This window comes from Bos taurus, chromosome 12 (assembly GCF_002263795.3).
Source record: "Bos taurus isolate L1 Dominette 01449 registration number 42190680 breed Hereford chromosome 12, ARS-UCD2.0, whole genome shotgun sequence".
Classification (NCBI taxonomy): Eukaryota; Metazoa; Chordata; class Mammalia; order Artiodactyla; family Bovidae; genus Bos; species Bos taurus.
Window position 1 is genome coordinate 44,634,628 of NC_037339.1, and position 12,142 is coordinate 44,646,769.

At 35.9% G+C, this 12,142-nt stretch overlaps 1 non-coding gene across 1 annotated transcript; it reads left to right on the forward strand.

Annotated features, from left to right (window-relative positions):
* Positions 1–10,021: 10,021 nt before the first annotated feature.
* Positions 10,022–10,093, forward strand: TRNAC-GCA (transfer RNA cysteine (anticodon GCA)). The gene has a single exon. It is a non-coding gene; the product is annotated as a tRNA-Cys (tRNA).
* The last annotated feature ends 2,049 nt before the right edge of the window (positions 10,094–12,142 follow it).

Here is a 12,142-nt window from a genome sequence, read left to right on the forward strand (position 1 = left end):
TTGAGAGAAATAAATTCCAGGGAAATCAAATCATATGGTTCTCCATCTACCATGGCATGAAGAGATGTAGCAGTACAGAAAAACAGAACTTTGTTCTTCTGACTTTTAAATCAGTGCTGTTTCTGCCGCTCTTGTGTGTCTGTGTGCCAGTACATATATACACACAGTCAAGTGTTTTGCTTGGATTTTTAAACAAAAGAATTTAATATGACTGAATTACATATGGTTTCCCTGGCATATTATACACACTAAAAATACAAATTTCCCAATGATAATTATAAAGTATATTCACTTACATGATAGGAAAACTCATATAGACCTAGAAAGAGGTTATATCGATTATAAAGCTCTAATTTCAGTGAAGACAGAAAACATGGAGTATGGTCCAGAAGAGTTTATAAAGAAAATGAATTGAAAAAATGTAGGAGGTTAGAACTAAATCAAATTCCTTAAGACTATACAGTAAAGTGAGAAATTGATTTAAGGGACTAGATCTGATACACAGAGTGCCTGATTAACTATGGACGGAGGTTCATGATGTTGTACAAGAGACAAAAATCAAGACCATCCCCAAGAAAAAGAAATGCAAAATGGCTGTCTGAGGGGGCCTTACAAATAGTTGTGAAAAGAAGAGAAGCAAAAAGCAAAGGAGAAAAGAAAAGATATACCCATTTGAATGCAGAGTTCCAAAGAATAGCAAGTGGGGATAAGAAAGCCTTCCTCAGTGATCAAGGCAAAGAAAAAGAGGAAAACAGTAGAATGGGAAAGACTAGAGAACTCTACAATAAAATTACAGATACCAAGGGAACATTTCATGCAAAGATGGGCTCAATAAAGGACAGAAATGGTATGAAACTAAGAGAAGCAGAAGATATTAAGAAGAGGTGGCAAGAATGCACAGAAGAACTGTACAAAAAAGATCTTCATGACCCAGATAATCACAATGGTGTGATCACTCACACTCAACTAGAGCCAGACACCCTGGAATGTGAAGTCAAGTGAGCCTTAGGAAGCATCACTAAGCATCACTACGAACAAAGCTAGTGGAGGTGATGGAATTCCAGTTGAGCTATTTCAAATCCTGAAAGATGATGCTGTGAAAGTGCTGTACTCAAGACGCCAGCAAATTTGAAAACTCAGTGGTGGCCACAGGACTGGGAAAGGTCAGTTTTCGTGCCAATCCCAAAGAAAGGCAATGCCAAAGAATGCTCAAACTACCACACAATTGCACTCATCTCACACACTAGTAAAGTAATGCTCAAAATTCTCCAAGCCAGGCTTCAGGAATACATGAACCGTGAACTTCTAGATGTTCAAGCTGGCTTTAGAAAAGGCAGAGGAACCTGAGATCAAATTGCCGACATCTATTGGACCAACAAAAAAGCAAGAGATTTCCAGAAAAACATCTATTTCTGCTTTATCAACTATGCCAAAGCCTTTGACTGTCTGGATCACAATAAACTGTGGAAAATTTTGAAAGAGATGGGAATATCAGACCACTTCACCTGCCTCTTGAGAAACCTATATGCAGGTCAGGAAGCAACAGTTATAACTGGACATGGAACAACAGACTGGTTCCAAATAGGAAAAGGAGTACATTAAGACTGTATATTGTCACCCTGCTTATTTAAGTATATGCAGAGTACATCATGAGAAATGCTGGGCTGGAGAAAGCACAAGTTGGAATCAAGATTGCAGGGAGAAATATCAATAACCTCAGATATGCAGATGATACCATCCCTATGGCATAAAGCGAAGAGGAACTAAAAAGCCTCTTGATGAAAGTGAAAGACGAGAGTGAAAAAGTTGGCTTAACGCTCAACATTCAGAAAACTAAGATCATGGCATCAGGTCCCATCACTTCATGGCAAATAGATGGGGAAACAGTGGAAACAGTGTTTGTTTTTCTGGGCTCCAAAATCACTGCAAATGGTGATTGCAGCCATGAAATTAAAAGACACTTACTCTGTGGAAGGAAAATTATGACCAACCTTGATAGCATATTAAAAAGCTGAGACATTACTTCGTCAACAAAGGTCCATCTAGTCAAGGCTATGGTTTTTCCAGTAGTCATGTATGGATGTGAGAGTTGGATTATAAAGAAAGCTGGGCACCGAAGAATTGTGGTGTTGGAGAAGACTCTTGAGAGTCCCTTGGACTGCAAGGAGATCCAACCAGTCCATCCTAAAAGAGATCAGTCCTGGGTATTCATTGGAAGGACTGGTGTTGAAGCTGAAACTCCAATACTTTGGCCACCTCATACTACAAGTTGACTCACTGGAAAAGACCCTGATGCTGGGAGTGATTGGGGGCAGGAGGAGAAAAGGATGACAGAGGATGTGATGGTTGGATGGCATCACCGACTCAATGGACATGCGTTTGGGTGGAATCTGGGAGTGGTGGTGGACAGGGAGGCCTGGTGTGCTGTGGTTCATGGGATCATGAAGATTTGGACATGACTGAGCGACTGAACTGTACTGAACTGAATCTGGGAAAGACCCTGATGCTGGGTAAGTTTGAGGGCAGGGGAAGAAGGGGATGACAAAGGATGAGCTGGTTGGGTGTCATCATCAATGTGATGGACATGAACTTGAACAAACTCTATAAGATGGTGAGGGACAGGAAAACCCTGTGTGCTGCATCATAGGGTCGCAAACAGTCAGACATGACTGAGCAACTGAACTGAGGAGGTTAATCAGGAGAAGTAAACAGCAAAGATTTATAATACATTTTTATTTAACCTAAATTTAATCTTCCCTTATTTTATAATCAGTTTAACACCAAAAAACTACACTGTCATCAATATTCACATGCATTTTGCATTTCAGTATAGTTGGTACAAGTTTCAAATATAATACAAAAGATGTATTTTACAGGACAATATGGAAAGGTGTGCTAGCACTCTTTATTGTAGCTCTTTTAAAGTAATAGCTTACTTTTGCTTGACTTCTCTAAGAGTTTCCCATTATCTCTGATTTTAGGAGGCTCTTGATATTATTATCTTTCTCCAGTTAGTATCAGCTATGCCTCTGCAAATCAGAGAACATAGTGCCTATTCATCTTAATAAAACAGGGATTGATCTTGACTCAAGGGTGGGTAAGATTCAGTTTAAATCTAATAGTTGTGTGACCCTCTATGATTTGCAAATGAAAACTATGTTTTAGTGGAAGTAAAAGTATAGGTTTGTGTTTATATGTACATATGTGTTGCAAATAGTAGTGAGGGCTAGAATATGAAAGTAAGAAAACAGAAGTGTAATATGATAAGGACCATATATAAGAACATAATATTTAAAATTTTCAGTTTATTCTACAAGAAGGCAATATTCTTTTTAGTCTTGCCTGGCAGATGTTTCTTAGTCTTACACTAGGCCCAATAGACATACAGTCACATTCTATTCTGGATAAAATCTGATTAAGCATAATTTGTAAAAGTATAGGAAAGAATAATATTAAGAATTTTATATGAATGATTGGTATTTTTTCCAAAACATATAAGTTGATGCTGTTAATTTGTTTTTTAAGAATGTTGGCTATGCTTAGATTTGCATGTGTGCAAGCTCAGTCTTGTCGACTCTTTACAACCCCATGGACTGTAGCCTACCAAGCTCCTCTGTCCATGGGATTTTCCAGGCAAGAACACTGGAGTGGGTTGCCATTTCCTCTTCCAGGGGATCTTTCTGACCCAGAGATCAAACCTGTGCTTGTGCTTCTTGCAGCTTCTGCATTGGTAGGTGGATTTTTTTTTACCACTGAGCCTTCTGAGAAGCTCAAGCAGTGAAAAAACTGTTATGGGAAGCACACTGATGGAAACCACTCATCCTGGCCAGGCACCATAGTAACCATCTGCCTAAGTTATTTTTACAACAGGAGGTCCTGATGAGGAACATGGAACAAATAAGACATCACTAACCAGAAGAGTTTGGGAAAGGTCAAAAGGCGACACGTTTTGTCCTACCACCTTTCAGAATACTTTTCGCTGGCATCCATCATGACTGAGCAATGCATGCACCAAGAGGAAGGACTCTGAATTACAGTGATTGGTGAAAGACAGCCAGGAAACTAATCCTGTCACCATAAAACCTGACACTGGGACCCACATGGCAGAGCAGTTCTCCTGGGTTCCCTAACCCTACGGCTCTCCACACGTGTGACCTTTTCCAAAACTGTCTCTTGCTTTGTCAGTATATGCCTCCTTGGACAATTCATTTCTGAATGTTAAACAAGAACACACTTTGGGCCTTGGAAGAGATCCCTTTTCTTGCAACAAAACCAGAATTAACAACATTTACTTTTGTAGGATTTTAATTTATATAAGTGGTTTTTAAAATAGACTACCTTGGAATAGAAACGTTCTGAAGTCTCAGTCAAAGCTTCCTGCGATCATTAATGGATAGTAATAAACTTTTTTAAAATTAATGAAAAAGCATATAGGTATATATTTTTAATTTAAATATTTTTAAAAAATATAAGAATTCCCTGGAAGTCCAGTGGTTAGGACTTGGTGCATTCACTGTCAGAGCCTGGATTCAATCCCTGGTGGACAACTAAATTCCACAAGCCATGCAGTGCTGCCAAATAAAATAAAAAGATATTTTATCTGAAAATTCCATTACCTGATGTATGCTAGAATAGTTTAAAACTTTATATATAACATGCTACTAATTTATATATCTATGTATCTAATTTACACATCATATTTTAACTTTGATGTAACAATATTTCATATTGTTAAGATGTCATGCAACTTATTTTTTAAATGATGTATTTTATTAATCTGTAACCTACTGACAATTTTTCATAATTATTTCTCTCTTTAGGTACATTGTTATGAACAACTCAGTTTTGCTTACTCTAACATTATCAAAGAAATTTAATATCCTTTATACTCATATATTAATCCTGCAATAACTGCATTCCTTCAAGGTTTTATTTAATCCTTAAGTATACTTTCTTCCTCCTGTTTGCTTCTTTTCCTTTTTTATTTCTTTTTTTTTCTCATTCTGTAGTTTTCTGTGTCTTTTTAAAATGTAAGTGTGTTCTAGAATGTTCAAATTTTTTTTTAATTAAAAGATTTCATGAAGCTTCTGTACTTCAAAAAAAAGAAAGCGAGAGAGAGTCTCAGGTGCTCCGTTAAGATATAAATGGTTTAGTTTAATATTTTGGCATCCAACACCATTTTTAAAATATATATTTTATTCTTTTCAGCTAAAAACATGTATCAGTGTTACTCTTTATTCTTTTCAACTTGTATTCTTATTTAATTACCAATCAAAATTCATTTGCAAAGCCAGCAATAAAATATGTTAAATATTTATGACTCTGATGAAGAGAAGTTAGTCCTTATTTATGGTTCTAAAGTCTACAGTTCAATTTATGGTTCTATTACAAAATGAGTCATCAACTAGGAGAGCCCATTTGCCAAAATTAGTGCTTATTATTTAAGAAAATAAACATTAACTAAAGAGTGCATTACTCAGGTATGTTACTTATTGCAGTTTACGTGTTTGAAATTTTTTTTTAAAGTACTTGTAACTTCTCTCTATGTGACATTCTGAATGTCACACCACTGTTAGTGTGAAATATGATAAAAATAAAGGATGGATTTTGCATTAGAGGAATCTTATTCAAGTGAGAGTCAGAGCATTTTGAATACCTGTAAAATATATTCAATGTTGATTTCAAAAACTTAAATAAATTAAAACTTTATTTGTACAGATGACTCAATAGTCATAACTGGATAGCTATTTGTCGAAAGCTATTAGTTAGAATGAGTTGTTGATACTAGAATAATAATCATTTTTAATTGAAAGTTTAAGATTTACCTAAATTAAGAAAAGGTGAAGAAGAATAGATGCTTACATTTGGAAGCTAAAGTCAATACTCCTTTTTCTAAGCACAATTTCATGTATACAGTTATTTACTTTTTTATTACAGGTTGCATTCTCTAGATACATTTCCAAAAGTTCATATTATTTCCCATTAAAACTCAGGCAAAAATGTTTTAATTTTCTGAAGCCTGGGTGGTTTGATAAATTCTGTAAATTATTAAGTTCTATTCAGGAGTGTACCATAATGCATAAAATAAACTTAATAAGGTGGATAATACAGGAAAAAGTGGTTTTTCAATAGTTTTTATGAACACATGAAATAAGAGTTTTATATTAATGTAACAGGAAAAGTTCTATATTTCTGTAAGACAAACATAAAAACTAATTAGTACATGCAGTAAATGGAGCTGAAACCAATATTTGTAAGCATTTTGTATTAAGTATACATAGTAAACAGTTTTGTTTTATTCTTCCTTTACTACAGATGGGACTTCCCTAGGATTTTTCTTTTTCATGTACAATATACTGAAGATAATATGAAATAGAAATATTTGACTATTTTAACTGTTAGACTCTCTAAAATATATTCATTTATGATAATCTGCCAACAATTGTTAGTAACAATTAAAACTATCATCATTTGCTCACATATCTGTTATGCTTTAATATCATGAGAGTGATTGTAGGTATGGACATCTTCATTATACTGTTTACATTTTACTCCCTTAGACTTGTTGTTGTTCAGTCACTCAGTCGTGTCCAACTTCCTATGACCCCATGGACTGCAGCACACCAAGATTCCTTGTCTGTCACATTTTCCCAGAGTTTGCTCATATTCATGTTCGAGTCAATGATGACATCCAACCATCTTAACCTCGGTCTCCTCCTTCTCCTCATGCCCTCAGCCTTTCCCAGCAGCAGGGTCTTTTTCAATGAGTCACCTATTCACATCAGGTGATCAAAATATTGGAGTTTCAGCTTCAGCATCAGTTGTTCCAATGAATATTCAAGGTTAATTTCCTTTAGGATTGACAGTACCAGAAATGAGAGGAAGAATAAAATCTATTTATTTTAAGCTGATAAAAATGTATTGCATTAAATCACAGTTTTATATTTTTTCAGATCAGCTCATTTCAATTCAGTCATTCAGTCCTGTCTGACTCTTTGTGACCCCGTGAACTGCAGCACGCCAGGCATCACTGTCCATCAGCAATTCCCGGAGTTTACTCAAACATATGTCCATTGAGTCAGTGTTTCCATCCAACCATCCCCTTCTCCTCCTGCCTTCAATCTTTCCCAGCATCAGGGTCTTTTCTAATGAGTCAGGTCTTCACATCAGGTGGCCAAAGTATCGGCATTTCAGCATCAGTCCTTCCAATGAATATTCAGGACTGATTTCCTTTAGGATGGACTGGTTGGATCTCCTTGCAGTCCAAGGGACTTTCAAGAGTCTTCTCCAACACCACAGTCCAAAAGCATCAATTCTTTGGCACTCAGATTTCTTTATAGTCCAACTTTCACATCCATACATGACTAATGTAATAACAATAGCTTTGACTAGATGGACCTTTGTTGGGAAAGTAATGCCTCTGCTTTTTAATATGCTGTCTAGTTTGGTCATAATTTTTCTTCCAAGGAGGAAGCATTTTTTAATTTCATGGCTGCAATCACCATCTGTAGTAATTTTGGAGCCTCCCTACCCCACCCAAAATAAAGTCTGCTACTGTTTCCACTGTTTCCATGTCTATTTGCCTTGAAGTGATCAGACCAGATGCCATGATCTTAGTTTTCTGAATGTTGAGTTTAAGCCAAATTTTTCACTCTCCTCTTTCACTTTTATCGAGAGGCACTTCAATTCTTCTTCACTTTCTGTCATAAGGATGGTGTCATCTCCATATCTGGGATTATTGATATTTCTCTCAGCAATCTTAATTCCAGTTTGTGCTTCATCCAGCCCGGTGTTTCTCCTGATGTACTTTGCATATAAGTTAAATAAGCAGGGTGACAATATACAGCCTTGACTTACTCCTTTGCCTCTTTGGAACCAGTCTGTTTTTCCATGTTCAGTTCTAACTGTTGCTTCCTGACCTGCATGCAGATTTCTCAAGAGTCAGGTCAGGTGGCTTGATATTTATATCTCTTTAAGAATTTTCCACAGATTGTGGTTATCCAAGGCAAACTTGGCCTTGGAGTACGGAATGAAGCAGGGCAAAGGTTAATAGAGTTTTACCAAAAGAACACCCTAGTTGTAGCAAACACCCTCTTCCAACAACACAAGAAAAGACTCTACACATGGACATCACCAGATGGTCAATACTGAAATCAGATTGCTTGTCTTCTTTGCATGGGATGGGAAAGCTCTATAGAGTCAACAAAAACAAGACCAGGAGCTGACTTTGCCTCAAATCATGAACTCCTTATTGCCAAATTCAGACTTCAGTTGAAGAAAGTAGGGAAAACCACTAAACTATTCAGATATGACCTAAATCAAATCGCTTATGATTATATAGTGGAAGTGAAAAATAGATTTAAGGGCCTGGATCTGGTAGACAGAGTGCCTGAAGAACTATGGACAGAGGTTCGTGACATTGTATAGGAGGCAGTGATCAACACCATCCGCAAGAAAAAGAAATGAAAAAAGGCAAAATGGTTGCCTGAGGAGGCCTGAAAAGCAGAGAGGTGAAAGGCCAAGGGGAAAAGGAAATATATACCCATCTGAATTCAGAGTTCCAAAGAATAGCAAAGAGAGATAGAAAGCTTTACTCAATGATCAAGGCAAAGAAGTAGAGGAAAACAATAGAGTGGGAAAGACTAGAGATCTCTTCAAGAAAATCAGAGATACTAAGGGAATGTTTAATGCAAAGATGGGCACAATAAAAGACAGATATGGTATGGACCTAACAGAAGCAGAAAATATAAAGAAGAGGTGGCAAGAATACACAGAAGAACTATACAGAAAAGATCTTCATGACCCAGATAATCACCATGGTATGATCACTCACTTAGAGCCAGACATCCTGGAATGTGAAGTCGTGTGCCTTAGGAAGCATCACTATGAACAAAGCTAGTGGAGGTGATGGAATTCCAGTTGAGCTATTTCAAATCCGAAAAGATGATGCTATGAAAGTGCTGCACTCAATATGTCAGCAAATTTGGAAAACTCAACAGTGGCCAGAGGATTGGAAAAGGTCAGTTTTAATTCCAATCCCAAAGAAAGGCAATGACAAAAAATGCTCAAACTACCACACAATTGTACTCATCTCACATGCTAGTAAAATAATGTTCAAAATTCTCCAAGCCAGGCTTCCACAGTACATGAAACATGAATTTCCAGATGTTCAACGTTTTTTTTTTTTTGATAAGAAGTATATAAAATAATTTTACATTTGAAAAAATAATTTACAATCTTAAATATTAATTGATGATTCAGGGCTAAGTTTGTTGTCAGTTATTGAGTTCTTAGTAGATGCCAGAAGCTATGCTTTAAGTGGTATTATATATAATAAATACCTGTTTTAAGTGGTATTATATATAATAAATACCTGCTTTAAGTGGTATTATATAATATAAATATCTGCTTTCAGTTCAATTCAGTTCAGTCGCTCAGTCGTGTCCAACTCTTTGTGACCCCGTGAATCGCAGCACGCCAGGCCTCCCTGTCCATCACCAACTCCGGAGTTCACTGAGACTCACGTCCATCGAGTCAGTGATACCATCCAGCCATCTCATCCTCTGTCGTCCCCTTCTCCTCCTGCCCCCAGTCCCTCCCAGCATCAGAGTCTTTTCCAATTAGTCAACTCTTCTCATGAGGTGGCCAAAGTACTGGAGTTTCAGCTTTAGCATCAAAGTGGTATTATATATAATAAATACCTGCTTTAAGTGGTATTATATAATATAAATATCTGATTTAAGTGGTATTATATAATATAAATACCTGCTTTAAGCAGTATTATATAATACGAATACCACTTTAAGTGGTATTATATAATATAAATACCACTTAAAGCATAGCTTCTGACATCTTCTAAGAACTCAAGAACTGACAGCAAACTTAGCCCTGAATCATCAATAAATATTTAAACTTGTAAATTATTTTTTCAAATGTAAAATTATTTTATATACTTCTGATCTGAAAAAAAAAATGCCAGAAGCTATGCTTTAAGTGGTATTATATAACATAAATGTGTGATTCCCTGGTGGCTAAAACGGTAAAGCGTCTGCCTGCAATGCAGAAGACCCAGGTTCAATCCCTGGGTTGGGAAGATCCCCTGGAGAAGGAAATGGCAACCCACTTCAGTACCCTTGCCTAGAAATTCCATGGATGGAGGATCCTGGTGGGCTACAGTCCATGGGGTCACACAGAGTCAGACAGGACTGAGCGACTTCACAATAATATAAATAGTGTGCAGATTCTTTTATGTCTGAGCCACCAGACAAGCATCAACAAACTAGGACTGAGAATTTTCTTGGGTTATCAATATTATAGAGCCATTGATTTAAACTCAAGGGCTTCAAAATTCATGCTTTATTGTAGCCTGTGCTTATTCAAACTTGGGTTAAGCTGAATTTTCCATGCTATGTTGTAAATTATTCTAACTTAACTATGTAGTTATTTTTTTTCTTTTTAATTAAATTCCAATTCTTACGCTTTAGGTATTTGTTTGAGTCCTTATAACTTAATTCTCACTCACATCAAACTATCAAGAATTATTTTTACCATGTTATTGTTCTACTCAGTTACTTTGGGAATTAGACGTTTCAATTGTCGTGCGTATCAAAATACCTTTTCTATGTGTTTTATAATAGCTGAGAAAGCAAAACGTCAAATAATGACTTGTGTCACAATTTTTATCATTTGGAAAACAATTCCACATGTCTAAAATATCACATTAAAATGAAATCTTACTAAGATTTTCTATGATAGTGGCAGTTTAATCCATTCAATACCAGCAAGTTAAGTAGTCATGATTTCCAGGGAAGAATAAGGCATGGACAGAGATAACTAAAATGGTGTTATCTCACTTTCTTTAACATAGAATGAGAATCTGGTATTCTGCATGGCCCATTCCTGGGGGAAGTACCATAAGAGTATGACTGAGAAAGAGTCTGGCTTATACAGATCCCTGATCCAAGAAAGATACACAGAAGCATATATGCATGGACCAAGTCCTCTCCAATCTCAAAAACCAAAACAAATACCCAAATTTAAGATTGGTGAGTAAGTACACTTTTTCCTGTTACCTTCATAAAGGATTGAAAACTTTCCTGCTACTATATATGCTCAGCTGGGCTTAGACCATGTCTGAAGTGCTTTCTAGGTCATCTAGCAGGTTATCCTGAACTCTTATGAATTCAGATCAACAAGTAATATACTCCTAATCTTGGTAATATAGAGAATTTTTTAAAAAGAAAAGAAATCCCCACTGAAATGTGTATAATTGATAATAAAATAAACATTATTTTCAATAAGTAAGTGAAGTTTAAAAATAAAGTAAGTATCATGCTGGTGGTAAACCTGGAAATTAAAAGGCAAATTATCTGAAATAGGACTGGTCCTAACACTATTTGGAGGACTTGAAGCTGTAAGTATGAATAACTAAGGATTATTATAAAATTACTCATGAGTAACATGTTAAAATATTGATGAACACAACACAGCATTATAAAACATGTTAAAATATTGGTTGTGATATTGAATAAACAATTGTTATAAGGTGCACATCTAAAATATAACAGAAAATATTGTAAATTGAATTGCATAAAGGATTTACAAAGGATAAAACTATCCAAGTAGTTGTAAGTCACAGGAAGATTACTCAAGCTCACTGGTTATTAGAAAAATCCCAACTGAGATTCATATGAAATAGTATTTTACAAATATCAAACTTGCAAAAGCTAGAATGGAAATAAGAATTGCTGGCAGTGAGATGGAACAATAGGCATTCTCACATGCTGCCGGTCAGAATGTATTTGGTATAAGTAGTTTATAGTGCAATTTGGCCAGCAATATCTAGTAAAGTTGGAATTGCCCATATTCTGTAACCAAGCAATTGCCCTTTAAGGTATAATCTCCTAGTGAATGTCTCATAGATGTACCTAAGGAAACATTTAGAAAATACTCATTGCAAATATATTTATATTAGCAGAACACTGGTAGCAATCTAAATTTGTATATTATTCTGGTATGGAGACATTACTTTGCCAACAAAGTTCTGTCTAGTTAAAGCTATGGTTTTTCCAGAAGTCATGTATGGACGTGGGAATTGGACTATAAAGAAAGCTGAGTGCCAAAGAACTGATGCTTTTGAACT